The following is a 15,082-nucleotide window of genomic DNA, read 5'->3' on the forward strand; positions in this document are numbered from 1 at the left end:
ACTAGGACAGAGAGGGAATCGAAACGCCGATCTTTCGATCATTGGAAGACCCGCTCTACCACCTGAGTCACAGCCGCCCCACGATAGGTATAATACATTAGCTCATATACATCACTAAAAATTGAGCTGTTATACATTAGCTGTAGTGCAATAGATGCAAACAAATGAACACTCGGGCTGGGGCTGGAACACTCGGGCTGGGGCTGGAACACACAGGAGGAAAGAGAGAGAGAGACAGACACCTGTCATGGGGGACAGGACGAGAGAGAGCGAGACAGACACCTGTCATGGGGGACATGAGGAGAGAGAGACTTGTCCTGGGGGGCAAGAGGAGAGAGAGACAGACACCTGTCATGGGGGACAGAATGAGAGAGAGGGAGACAGACACCTGTCCTGGGGGACAGGTGGAGAGAAAATGGAGACGGGAGCAGAAGCTGGAGAAGGGAACAGAACCTCGAGTCGGGAGCAACCTGGGAGTAGAACCTGGAGATGGGAGCAGAACCTGGACACAAGAGCACAACCTGGAGGCAGGAGCACAACGGGTGCAGAACCTGGAGACGGGAGCAGAAAATGGAGACGGGAGCAGAACCTGGAGACGGACGCAGGACCGGGTCTATCTCCCGGTCCTGTGCCCGTCTCCTGGCCCTGCGTCCGTCTCCCGGTCTGCTGATTGCAGAGTGCCATCACCTGCCGCCACAGCCTTCATGCACACACCTAATACACCTAATAAGGAAAACAGAAGGGAGGGAAAAAAAGTCCTACACAGAGCCTGCTGCTGCTGCAGGCCTGACACTTCTGTGCAGTTGGAATGACAGAAATCATAGAAAAATACAAAAACATAGAATTTCTCTGTAAAACTACAGCAAAGTGACACAAAAGAACGACGATATGATGCAACAGCACAGCAAAGAGACACAAAATGACCTAAAAGAGACGAACATCAACAATAAATAGATGCAAATTGAACATTCATACATGTAAAAACTACCAGTAACTACAAACAATAACTCCAAAAACAGACGGGACCAACAAAATAGACACTAAATGGCCACACAGAGACACCAAATCTCAACTATAAGATGCATAAAGACAGTGAAAGCTCTAAAATCCTGCACCTTTGTGGAAACAGAACAACATGAAAGAGGAGAGACAACTGAGAAATCTCTTGAAAAAGTTAGATGAATCAGGAGGAAAACAAACCGTGCATAAACACCTAACCTCACAGTTATTCCAGTCACAGTCGGAACCAGTTTGGTTAACTTCAGATCCACCGCTGGGAGCAGACGTAGATCTTCTTCTTCTCCAGCTCCGTTCATCTTCTTGGCTTCTATCTGCAGATCTCCACATTTATCCTCCAGCAGCCTCCAGAGATAACTTCACCAAACGCCACCCCAGAGGCCGGTCGGGTCTTCAGATCCATCTGGAGGATGGACAACGTTTCCTCTCCTCGTCCATCTCCTGAGCATCGGTAAGAATCCCTCTGGGCTCTGAGGGTTTCTGCAGGAACGTCTGACGCTAAATGTTAGAGAATAGATCTCAATCTCCAGAACACTGAAACTAAAACACACATTTAACACAATAAACACATTTTATATCATCAGAAAAAACATTTAGACAAAAAACTGAAAAAACGGGGTTAGAAAAACTGTTAAAGTTCTAAAACTGTTTCTCTTCATGATGCACAGAAATCAGGATTCAACTGAAATTCAGCAGAACAGAATATAAAACAAACTGCAGTCCATCACTCTGTTTATTAATTTTACAAATTTCAGGACAGTTGGTTTTATCTTTAGACACTTTTTTTTAAAAATCCTAGAAGTTAAACGTGTCTAAAACTGATCTAACAAGAAGATCAGGCATAAAAACTGTTCACAGAAGAACTAAAATGTGTTAAAGACGTTAGAGAGAAGATTCAGTGTGCAAAAATGTAGAAAACCTGTAATCTAGAACTAATACAGAGTGAACAAACTGGCATAAATTAGACAAAAAAAATATTATATCCATCTATCTTTAACCATTAAATCAGTTTAAGGAAAGTTTCTTCTGTCTTTAGGCTCTTTTCAATTCTAGAAGTTAAACATGTCAAAAACTGATTTAACAAGAAGATCAGACATAAAAACTGTTCACTGAAGAACAAAAATGTGTTAAAGACGTTAGAGAAAAGATGTAAAAATGTAAAAAAAAAAAAAATTAAACAACTTGTAATGTAGAATTAACATAGAGAAAAAATACTTGCATGTATGCAGTGTGCAAACTTGCATATATTAGAAAATGTATTTGTATGCATCTATCTTTAACCATTAAATCAGTTTTAGGAACGTTAGATTTTTTTAAATTGCTGCAATTCTAGAAGTTAAATGTTTTTAATTTAACAAGAAGATCAGACATTAAAACTTTTCACTGAAGAAGCACTAAATGTGTTAAAGATGTTAGAGAAAAGATCCAGTGTGCAGAAATGGAGAAAACCTGTAATGTAGAATTAATATAGAGCAACAATACTTGCATATATGCAGTGTTCAAACTGGCATAAATTAGAAAAAAATAAATTATATGCATCTATCTGTAAACATTTAATCCATTTTAGGGTTAGGGTTCCTTTCAGATTCAGACTTTATTTCAATTCTCAAAGTTAATCTTTTTGGAGCAACATTTTGAGTCATTTTCAGACAGTTTTCACTTGTTTTAGTTGAACTTTTGTCAAATTTTGAGTAATGTTGGTGAAATTATGTTCATTTTAGTTAAGTTACCTCAACTTTAATTAGGTTTTCTATCAACTTATTGCATACATTTTCAATCTTTTTGGACAAATTTTGAGTAATTTCATATAATTTCGAGTCAATCTGGAAACGTTTTATCTCATTAGGAGAAATTTTTGAGTAATTCTGCACAAGTTTCATCTTTTTTTTGTCATTTTCAGACAGTTTACAGTTAAAAGAAATGTTAAAATGTTGAAGAACATTCACAACAAAATCAACTAAAATCCAGCAAATTTCGCAGATTTTTTTATGAATGCTCTTCAAGAAAATATTACAAGTTTTATTGATATATATATATATATATATATATATATATATACACACACATATATATATATATATATATATATATATATATACACACACACATATATATATATATATAAAAAAATAAATAATCACTGGATATTTTTAGGATGTTTTGGGGAGATTTTTACTCATGTTTTGAAAATATTTACAAGAATTTTCTTGCCAAATTTAGGAAATTTTTTGAAAATAAAACTTTTAAAGAAAACTTTTAAGGAGTTATTGCAATTTTCTTCCTGAAGGTTTTGCAAAATTTTCAGAAATTTGGGGATTTTTTTTGCTGATTTTTTTTCAGACAAGGTAACAATATTTTTTGGTGCCTGTAAATGAAGACAACAGGAAGGTTAAGTTAGCTCAACTTGAATTCAGTTTTCACTCAGCTTCTTTATAAATTCCAGTGTAAACTCCACGTGATGTGAAGTTGATGCTACATTATGATGTTGACCCAGTTTGGTTGACAGAAATAAGCGATAAATTTCCTCTCAGAGTGCATAAATAGAGTGAACTGTTGGTCTGTGGAAACTCTGATCTGTTAAATGTGGCGGCTTCCCGTCCTTATTTTCTGCCTCACTACATAAACGGAGCAGCATCACGTGACTCTGAGTGTTACTAACTGTTTACACCTGTTACCTGTAATCTGCCCGTTACCACGGCGTTGCAGTTGTCTGTTCAGGGTGAAGCTTCCAGGAGGGATTTAGGAGTTCAGTCTGTTCAGAGCTGGATTTCCTCACATCAGTGGGCTGGGAGGGTGAGGAGAGGTGGAGGTTTTCAAATGTCAGGTCCAGAGAGATTAACAGACTCCCTCCAACATCCTCCAGTCTGGCAAAAAACGGAGTCGTTCTTTTCTCTCTGCAGACAAAGTTTTAATGCTGGAGAAGAGAGGAAAGTCTGAGTTAGAGCTCCGAATGTTAAAATACGCTCTGAAAAGCCAATAAAAGTCTGAGTTTATGTTAAAATACGCTCTGAAAAGTCAATAACAGTCTGAGTTTATGTTAAAATACGCTCTGAAAAGTCAATAAAAGTCTGAGTTTATGTTAAAATATGCTCTGAAAAGTCACCAAAAGCCTGAGTTTATGTTAAAATACAAACAGAAAAGTCATCAAAACTCTGAGTTTATGTTAAAATACAAACAGAAAAGTCATCAAAAGTTAGGGCTGGGCGATATGGCCTTAAAAAAAAAAAATCTCCGATTTTTTCACAAAAAATCCCGATTCACCTGATTTTTTTTTTTGCCCCCTACCTAATCTCCTCACGCCGGAGTCCAGTCTACTTAATGCAAATGAGCTGCAGCCCGCAGTGGGCGCACTCTGAACTACAGGAGCCCAGCAGGCAGGCGCTGGTGGCGGATGTTGACGAGAAAACCGATTTTCATAAAAACAAATCGACATTAAGTACAAACTCGAATTAATCGATAAAATCGATTTATCGCCCAGCCCTATCAAAAGTCTGAGTTTATGTTAAAATACAAACAGAAAAGTCATCAAAACTCTGAGTTTATGTTAAAATACGCTCTGAAAAGTCACCAAAAGTCTCTCTGTTTGTGGATTTAACACTGAATCTAACATTAGATTTGAAGCCGGGTTAAATCAGAAACCAATACTTCAAATTAAATTTGTGGGGGTTCTTTGTTTTCCAAGTTATTTACATCTAATAGAATTTATACAATGAATTGTGTTTTACAAAAACCTATGGCGCAACACATTAGTAGAAATATGAGAAACAGCACCAGAAATAGTACTAAAAACAGAAACATACGGCTGTGGCACCTAGTGGGCAAATAAAACCCACAGTTACCACACTGCCCTCTATAAGCCTCTGTTCTAAACACATACTGCAGTAACACAAAAGCAGTTAGAAATATCTCATCATTAACCAACACAAAAACACAATGCATATAATAATACATTCATATTTCATGGAACTAAGAACATCATGATTGATCAGCTTGGGTCAAGATGGTGCCAGTGTGTGTGGCAGCTTGTCTCTCACTGTCAGTTTTGTTGATGATATTATTGTAGTTCACCCTCGGCACTCAACAAATCAAGTCGCTGCTCATGTATGATGGACAAACACTGCTGGAGCTTCGTTTCTCTGCTAAAGATGGAGTTACGCCCGCTGGGGGCTGGAGTGTAGCTTATAGGGGGGGCTCCAAGCCAAACAGGTTGGGAACCACTGCTCTAACTGTCGGTACTCCTCAGCACAGTACACGGACATAAAGTGGATTTTTAATGCAAATAACAATTTACCACCCTGTCACTGTATTTCATAATTCAGTCTTTCATAGCACGGTATTATTTACATTTTCTTACTGTCCCACAGTAACCAGTAACCCTTTGTTCTGTTCCCACCACTTCCAGTATCTTGCCCTTTGACCTCAAAACTACCCCCAATACAACAATAACAATACGCCCCCTGCTGTCCAAAACGACAATCAGCAGAAGAGTCACAAACAGGGATTTCAGTGGTTTTCAGGATATTTACTTGCCTCTGTTTACCACCTGGTTACACCTGTATTAAAATTCAGGCCCAAAAGCAGGAACTTTATGCATTTGGACACATTATGAGTCAAGACTGAAGTTTTCAGTGATTTTGTGCAGAATTTTAAGTAGTTTTGGGAAAATTTTAAGTCATTTTGGTTGAATTTTAAGCTTTTTAGTCATTTCAGACATATTAAAGTCAGTTTTTATTGTTTTGAGCAGGTTTTTGAGGTATTTTTAATTTTTACAATATTGTAACTCATTTTGGAAAAATTTAGAGTCATTTTGGACAAACTTTGAGCTTTAAAGTCATTTCAGACATATTAAAGTCAGTTTTTATCTTGTTTTGAGGAATTTTGTACAATATTTTAAGTTGTTTTGGACAAATTTTGATTTTTTTTAGTCTTTTCAAAGAATTTCAAGTCAGTTTTTATCTTGTTTTGAGGTATTTTGCACAATAGTGTAACATGTTTTGGACAAATTTCGAGCTTTTGAGTCATTTCAGAGTCAGTTTTTACTGTTTTTGAGGAGATTTTGAGGCATTTTGCATGATGTTTTAGCTTGTTTTGAACACATTTGGCATACTTTCTGTCTCCTTTTATTCCCTTTCTCTTTGCAGCAGATAATTTAATGCTGCAGTGGCCTAACCAGTGACCACACCTCTTATGTCAGCAAGAACGATCGTCTCCTCTGCCACCACAGCCACATTGGGAATGCATCGTCCAGAACGCCTTCATGTCCAATGAGAAGTCCGACACACATTCCCTTCATTAAGATGTCCAGGGTTTCACCATGAACCTGAAACAATTGGATAAATTAAATCATTATTTTGTTGGATGCAATTCAGAAATTTAATAATGTCAGTAGTAAGTTCACTCTAAATGGGCAAAACTTATTTATGACTGATTATGCAAGAAGAAAAAAAACACATACCTCTTCAACTAATAAAACTGCACATTATTATAGATTATTGCAATTTAATAACTGTATTTTTTTTTAAATGTCTGTCCCCTTGAGATAGACCAGTGACCCTGCTGCCTTTAAAAATCTCAGAGTTCCCATCGCCCTCTTTTCACATGATCTCGATTCCGACAATAGCCGAACACATGGAACTTTTGTCTATCCTGAAAGGAAAACTTTGGGATTTTTGAACCTGAGCTGTATTTCGGGTTGTCCTGGGGTGAAACTGAATGATAGGAACCAAAATCAGGCTGATCCATGCTGTATTCACCGAATAGATTCTGATCAAATTCTGAATTTGACTTGTGGATTCTCTCCATCATGTTGTCAAATACTTGAACTAATATGAGCAACAAAACAAACTCCTGAGTATCACAACAGCATGGCTGGCTGAAACTCTGCAGCCTGTTGCCCCCCTCCCTGTCCCTCTCTTCTTCTGTTGCAGCTTCTCATCAGTTCAAATACATAATGTAGGCCATCAAATTCAAATACCTCATCCAACTGTTCAAAATCTTCTAATATTCAGCCATCCCTTCAGAAACAACTTACAAGTTTCTGTGTCTGTAGCTCCACACACACACACACACACACACACACACACACACACACACACACACACACACACACACACACACACACACACACACACACACACACACACACACACACACACACACACACACACACACACACACACACACACACACACACACACACACACACACCTGCTTCAAATGACAGACTACATAACAGGATGTAAATGAGGGCAAGAAGCGACTTCAGGTAGACACAACATCGTGGACATTATTTGTCTCCATAATGTTGTCAGATACTTATCATAGCAATCTGAGCTGGTTAGTCAGAAAATAAACACTTTTACTGACATACTTTTGATGCAAGAAAGACAGATTTGAATCTGGTTAAAATATGGAGGGACCAAAACCCAAAAAAAGTTGAATATTCATGTAACTCAGGTATAAGCAGGTCTCGTTCACGCATCGATTATTTCCTCATTTCAAGGGAAATTGTATCAAAAGTTAGAGACTGCCAACACAGTAGTATTGGAATAAGTGACCATGCCACCATATCTTTCAATATCATTGTAAATAATTTTTTTTAATAACCCACTTGATTGACGATTTCAAGTAAGATGGTTGCATAACCCAGAATTCCTCAAATTTATTGAAGAAAAAATAGATGACTACTTTGAGTTAAACACTGACCAAACCAATGCCTGCATAAGATGGGAGGCATTCAAGGCCTACATCAGAGGAAAAATAATTAGTTTCACAAGCTCTAAAACCAAACAACAAAAAGTAGAGATGGAAACCTTAGAAATCAAAGCTTTGGAAACAGAACTAAACCAAGGAGACGACCCCGTGAAGCAAAGAGATGCCCTGTTTTTAAGAACCAAATATAACAAACTATCTGCTGATAAGGCAGCAAAGAGCATATTGTGGCTCAAACAGTCTTACTAGGAGAGAAGGCCGGGAAACTTTTAGCATGGAGAATCAGAAAGATACAATCTGATGAGGCCATTAACAGTATACAGATGTCTTCCGGCAGAGTGACAGTGGACCCCGTGGAAATTAATGATAGTTTTAGAGAATATTATCATCACCTTTACAAATCAGAATGTCCTGAAAACATAGAGGAAAGGAACTCCTTTCTTAACCAGCTTCAATTTCCCCAAATCTCAGACGATGCAAAAGAAGAGCTAGATAATCGTTTAACAACTGAAGAATTGTCACAGGCCATCCAAAATATTAGTAGTGGTAAAACACCTGGACCTGATGGCCTACCAATTTAATTTTATAAAACATATGAAGTTACTTGTCCCACTATTAAAAATGTACAATAAATCTTATGAGAATGGCATCCTTCCCCATGTTATACTTTGATTTTAAAACCAGGCAAACCTGATACAGACTGTGCTTCGTATAGACCGATAAGTCTGCTTAATTCAGACACTAAAATCCTCTGTAAAGTTCTTGCAAAAAGACTAGATACATAAATTCCAAGTCTAATTCATAGTGATCAGAATGGCTTTGTGCAAAAACGACAAGGGTTCCACAACATCAGGAGAGTGCTCAATATAATCCATGAAAAAGCCAATGCCAAGGATACTGCAGTATTATCACTGGACGCCCGACAAGCCTCTGACACAATAGAGTGGCCTTATCTATTTAACATACTACCTAAATTTGGTTTTGGAAATAGTTTCTTAAAGTGGCTCCAGATACTATGCACAGACCCAACTGCAAGTGTTCTAACAAATAATCTCCAAGCCGTTTATATTGCAAAGATGTACACGCCAGGGCTGTCCTACGGTGGCCGAGAGGTGCAAACCAAATTTACATAATGCAAAACACTTTTACAAAGCTTGAGACAAATTTACATTTAGGAAAACATTTTTACATATCATAAAACAAAACTACAAGTTCTGTAACAAATTTACATTTTAGAAAAACAATTTCACAAGATGCAAAACACTTTTACAACCTCCAAGACAAATTTACAAGCGACAAAACACTTTTACAAATCCAAAAACAAATTTACAAATTAAATTTAACCAGAAAGGGAATCTCCCAACTCCAGGATTGAACCGGAAGTGACAACGAGGAGCGGCTAATGCAACTTTTGGTCGTTGTTGATGGTGAACCAATATGGACAGCGAGCGGGTGATGTTTTGCCCGTTTTGTGGGGAACATATGAACCGATTGACGCGGTTTTGTTTTTTGTGTGGTCGATCTTTAGAGTGTTTAAATGGCGCTGATCAGACCGACAGAGTGCATTAGCCGCTCCTCATTGTCACTTCCGGTTCAATCCCGGAGTTGGGACATTCCCTTTCCGGTTAAATTTAAGTTGTAAATTTGTTTTTGGATTTGTAAAAGTGTTTTGTCGCTTGTAAATTTGTCTTGGAGGTTGTAAAAGTGTTTTGCATCTTGTGAAATTGTTGTTCTAAAATGTAAATTTGTTACAGAACTTGTAATTTTGTTTTATGATATGTAAAAATGTTTTCCTAAATGCAAATTTGTCTCAAGCTTTGTAAAAGTGTTTTGCATTATGTAAATTTGGTTTGCACCTCTCGGCCACCGTATTGTCCTCTATCCTCGATGAATAATATCGGGGATAGAGGACAACCCTAGAGCAATATTCTGCTTTAATTCGGCTGACCCAAAGAACCTGAAAAAGTCCATTGATAATTGGTATAAAGTGCACAAGCATATTGGAGACACTGATACTTCTGGATACTTCCCGCTTTGCCCCGATATGGGGTAATATGCAATTCAGTGCATGAAGGGCAGATGGTGGCTTTAAAATCTGGAAAAATAAAGGTGTGCAGAAAATAGAAGATGTGTGTTGATAATATTCTCTAAGGGCAGCCTCCTTACATTTGAACAATTGCGCCAGGTGTACGATATTCCAAAAAACATTTCTTCAAATATTTACAGCTACTGGAGAAACTCACTCACATGATCAGAGGTAGAACGGAGGAGTCTGAAAATGTATGGAAACAGCTGTTGGAATATCTTGAACAACAAGGTGCTGTGGGATGAACTGCTGAATGTTGAGCGTTGTGTCTGTTGTAATATTTTTATTTTTTTTTTCCAAATGTATTCATTCTAGTTTACTTGTCTTTCTGTTTTGCCTTTTGACACCATATTGTCTGAATGTTTGTATAATGTTAAAATTTCAATAAAAATAGTGTTTATAATTTTTTTTTATCCAGATCTTAATTTCTAGGGCATCCTGACATTGGTCTTCCACGTTTCTTATCCTCCGAGAAGAAACGTGGAAAACCAAGAAGGGCAGCTGTCCTCCTGTTCTGATTTGTGTCCTACACAAAGTTAGACAAAAGCGAGCTCATGCAATACTACAGTTCTTATGGAAGTTCACATTGACAAATTCACACTATACATACCTCTTTATCCAGGTACTGCATAACACTTTGAAGGGTCAACCTCCTGCTTGAAGAAATGGCTGCTTTATACAACTGCAAGAGAAAAAAAACCAAAATGAGCTGCATGTTTTGAAAAAGATAATGTGAATCAATTTTTAACCTATCTGCATCATCTTATATCGCATGAGTGAGTAAGAGTGAGAGAAAGAGATATTCTGGGTCCTTCTACATGAAACTGCATTTACGTTATCAAGTATTTCTACAAAGAACCAAAAAATCTAGTACAACATTTAAAAAAAGACACAGGGATTGGATCTAACAAATATTTGATATTGTAAGTTGTATAGAAAATAAATTCCAGGATTTCAATCAATAAAAATAAATTAATTTCCCCAAATTTGCCTTTTACAAGCTCCCAAATTGAAAAAAAATTTGCTCCATTGTTTTGTTTAATGTGACAGTGAAAATAATCTATTTGGGACAAATTTGAGGGTGTCAATATGAGCTTAATGAAGCTGTCATTAGGAATAAGAATTACATCAAACCGGATTTTTCTGACCTTTTATGTAATAATCAATTTAATAACCAGATTAACAGTAGACTGTAGGGTAAGTAGTAAAAGTAGAGAAAGATAAACTAGACAAGCCACACAGTTCAGAGAGTGCTGCACCCTGACAGAGATCTTCATCCCCAGAGCAGCTGCGGTAAGAGGAGCTCTGTTGTGATAGAGCGAGCAAGAGGATGAATAGAGAGAGAGAGAGCGACGGTAGATAAACAGCGTGAATGCAAGAAATTCACAGTATTTCAGCTCGTTTCATTACTATACGCCGTACAAACACAAATGCCTCCCCTCAAACACTCGGACCATCGACAAATACGTTGACTATATGCAGTAAATATAAGCGTCCAAGTCTTTAGACTTCATTAACTTGTTATTTCACAAGTTAAAACTTACCGTGCAGATGGACAAATAGACAAATAGCGGCCCTTTTGATCCGGGGAGGGGAGGGGAGGGGAGGGGGGCTCAGTTTCGCGGGCATACCGGCACAACTTTAACTGTGTGCAAACTAGCTAGCTAACAAAAGGGTAACGTTAGCCAGAAGTTGCTTGCAGGCAAATGTTGAATTCCAAAGTTTTTTTTATTGCTCCTGTCACGTCGGAAGCATTTCTAACCTAAATGAACGCCCCTCAACTAAAATGTCCGCCATGGACAACAGTGGTGTAGTTTACTAATGCGCCATTTCAAACTATGATTAACGCCATGGATTAGCATAGAGAAAAACACGGAAATGTAGTCATATTCGCAAAGCTCTGTCAATGTGCTGATTTTATTCCATTTTATCACAGAAGAAACTGCCATTGTTATTAAATTTTACAAACAAAAACTCAAAAGCACTTTCAGAAGATAACTTACCTCCTCCCGGTGTCTCTTCTCCCAGCAGAATGACGTATCCCTCCGCCCTGGTCAGTTGCACTCTGCTGCATCACTGCGTCAGATTGCAGCTAGCTGGAAAAGGGTGTCCCTCCGCAGCTGGAAGTAGTCCGCCGCTGTTTTCTATATTGTTTTGTCAATAATTAAGTTGGGGTTGAAATACTGTGGTTTGTCCAGTTTAGACAACAGGTGAGGTCGACAGTTCTTGTATATCATAGAGTTAGGGTTTTATTTTTGATTAATCCCAAGATTATGGTATTTCTTCAGCAGGGGAGGTGGAGGCGGAGGGGGGTGGGGGGAGGCGGAGGGGGCCGAAGCACCTGCCCCTTTGCTCCTTGATGCCCAAAGTGCCCTGTTGTCAAAGTTGTTTTTTTAAATTCTATTTAATTTTGTTTTTATTTGTAAGTGTGTGTGTGTGTGTGTGTGTGTGTGTGTGTGTGTGTGTGTGTGTGTGTGTGTGTGTGTGTGTGTGTGTGTGTGTAAAAGTCTCTGAGAACCAAAATAATAAATAAAACAAAACTAAAAATAATTCAGATCTACCGTCGGTCGGTCACGTGATCTACGTAGACGTCCCCCACTGCTCTGAGGGGTCCAGATGTTCCCTGTAGCTCTGCGCTAGCGCCGCTCGTCTAGAAACCGGAGACCCGAGGGAGGACATCAACAACTGATGGTCCTGATGGAGAGGAGGTTCTGCAGCGGGATTCGTTATGTACGGTGTATTTTTTGCAAGATGACTGATGAAGTGCATCCTGTGTGTGTGTGTCTGACTGCACACACACCTGTCATCAGTTCTAGCCGCTAGTTAACCACACAGCTGCTGAGAGGATAAAGTCTGCCAGGCTTCTTTTTGTTTCTGTATGTTTCTGTTTCATGGGCAAAGTGCATCAGAGAGATGTATTATTTTACTGTCAGTGAGTTGCAGTGTGTTTCCTGTTTCTAGAGGCAATGAGACAGAGGTTATGTTATTTCACTGAAACTACGTACATGCATTTTCACATAATTTTGGACTATTGCAGTATAAATACTATAACAATAATAATTAGAAGAATTTGAATTGTTTTTCTCTCAACCTCTCATTTAAAGATATCAGTACTTGTTTATAACATTTGTATATATAGACAAATTAAATATAATATGCATAAATAGAAAATATATAACTTTTATAACTTTGCTGTTGTAGTATCTGATCTGAGACATGTATTAGCTGATAAGTTAGTAGAATGGAATCTGTTTTGTCTGTTCTAGTAGCTGACCAGCAATTTGTGGGAAAACTTACATTTCTTTTTTCCCTACGTAAACCGGTTGTCTCTGACATGAAATATATGCTTTTCTGTTTTGGTTCTGGGAATGTTTATGTTGAAGAGGCTGAGCTAATGTTTATGCAGGGGTCCCCCGTCCAGATAGTGATGGTTGGGCCCTACAGAGTCGAAGGGTATCCTGTATCCCGTTTTTACCAAGTTTTCTAACAGAGACTAGATGTTGTGACCTCATACGTTACCAAAGGGTATAAAATGACCACCAGCCCTTTGTTCAAGTGGGATTCTCATATTGGCTGGGAAACTCTCCACAGGCAGACCATGGTGTCTGTTCAGATGCTGCCTTTTTATATAATAAAATTATATTATAAAAGCAACAGTGTCAACGGACATTTTCTTCAACATCTGCACATTCTTGAGGTCTAAGAGAAACTACGACATGAGAAACATCCCCATATCATGATGCTTGCACCACCATGCTTCACCGTCTTCACCGTGTACTATGGCTTGAATTCAGGACATCTGACAAACTGTCTGTGGCCCTTAGTTTTTATTGTTTTGAGCAGGTTTTTGAGGCACTTTGCATGTTTTAGCTTGTTTTGAACACATTTGCCCTCATTTCTGTCTCCTTTTATTCCTTTTCTCTCTGTAGCAGCTAATTTAATGAAATACTGGAAAAAATGATCCCACAGAACAAAAGAAAAGGACCCTAAAAACTGTGTTAAAACCCCTACTAGAAACCAAACAGATACCACAGGAAGCATAAAACCATCTGATACCCACAGCCAATGTTACCCCCCCCCAGATATATGGAACACCCAAAATACACAAAAAGACACTGCACTGCACCCCATAGTGGACAGCATCAGATCAGTCACCTACAACCTTTATAAAGCTCTGGTAGAAATCATCAAACCCCTCCTTGGTACATCACAACATCACTGCAAGAACTCCAAACAACTGGACAAGAACTAAACCATATCACAGCAGAAAAAGAGGAGATATTCATATGACATGACGTAGTTTCATTCATCACTAAAACCCCCTAGACGTCACATTACACATCGTACAGGAACGACTCATGAAGGACAGGACACTGAAAAAACACACAAACCTCCCAGTAGACGACATCATCACATTACTCCGGTTTATTGCCAAATCCACCTGTTTTCAGTTGAAAGGAATAATCTACAGTCAGAAACCAGGTTTAGCAATGACACATCTGGCCAGGTCATCATTGTAAAGGAGAAACTGTTCTCATCTGATCTTACCTGGTAAAATAAAGTTGAAAAAAAGATCCACTTTCAGCCATAATGAGTAACTTTTTCATGGAGGACCTGGAAACCAAAGCCATCCCTGCTCTGCAGACCCACACTCTGGAGAAGATACGTCCACGACATCCTGGAAATAATAAAATCTGGACACACACAAGAACTCACTGATCATCTGAACAACATGGACGACACAGGAAACATACAATCCACACACGAAGAGGAAATAAACGGACCATTTCATTCCTGGACATGAACATTCACCACAGAGAAGACAGCAGCATCAAAATAACAGTTTACAGGAAACCCACACACACGGACCAGAACCTCCTCTGGACATCAGAACATCCACAGAACACAAACTACCAGTTAGAACACTATTAGAACGGACCCGAACCTCCTCTGGACATCAGAACATCCACAGAACACAAACTACCAGTTAGAACACTATTAGAACGGACCAGAACCTCCTCTGGACATCAGAACACCCACAGAACACAAACTACCAGTTAGAACACTATTAGAACGGACCAGAACCTCCTCTGGACATCAGAACATCCACAGAACGCAAACTACCAGTTAGAACACTATTAGAACAGACCAGAACCTCCTCTGGACATCAGAACATCCACAGAACACAAACTACCAGTTAGAACACTATTAGAACACACCAGCATCATAACCGATGATAAAGACAGACAGGAGGAGGAAAAACACATC

The 15,082-nt window shown here is 38.6% G+C and overlaps 1 long non-coding RNA gene across 2 annotated transcripts; it reads right to left on the reverse strand.

Annotated features, from left to right (window-relative positions):
- Window positions 1-1,436: 1,436 nt before the first annotated feature.
- LOC129347992 (uncharacterized) lies at window positions 1,437-14,502 on the reverse strand. 2 transcript variants are annotated; one of them, XR_008600370.1, is made up of 3 exons: window positions 14,363-14,502; window positions 3,693-3,931; window positions 1,437-1,515 (listed from the first exon to the last, which is right to left on the reverse strand). It is a non-coding gene; the product is annotated as an uncharacterized LOC129347992 (long non-coding RNA). The 2 variants fall into 2 exon arrangements; XR_008600371.1 differs by lacking the exon at window positions 14,363-14,502 and adding an exon at window positions 10,425-10,497.
- Between the last annotated feature and the right edge of the window lie 580 nt (window positions 14,503-15,082).

The sequence above is a fragment of the Amphiprion ocellaris genome, chromosome 22 (assembly GCF_022539595.1).
Source record: "Amphiprion ocellaris isolate individual 3 ecotype Okinawa chromosome 22, ASM2253959v1, whole genome shotgun sequence".
NCBI classification, from domain to species: Eukaryota; Metazoa; Chordata; class Actinopteri; family Pomacentridae; genus Amphiprion; species Amphiprion ocellaris.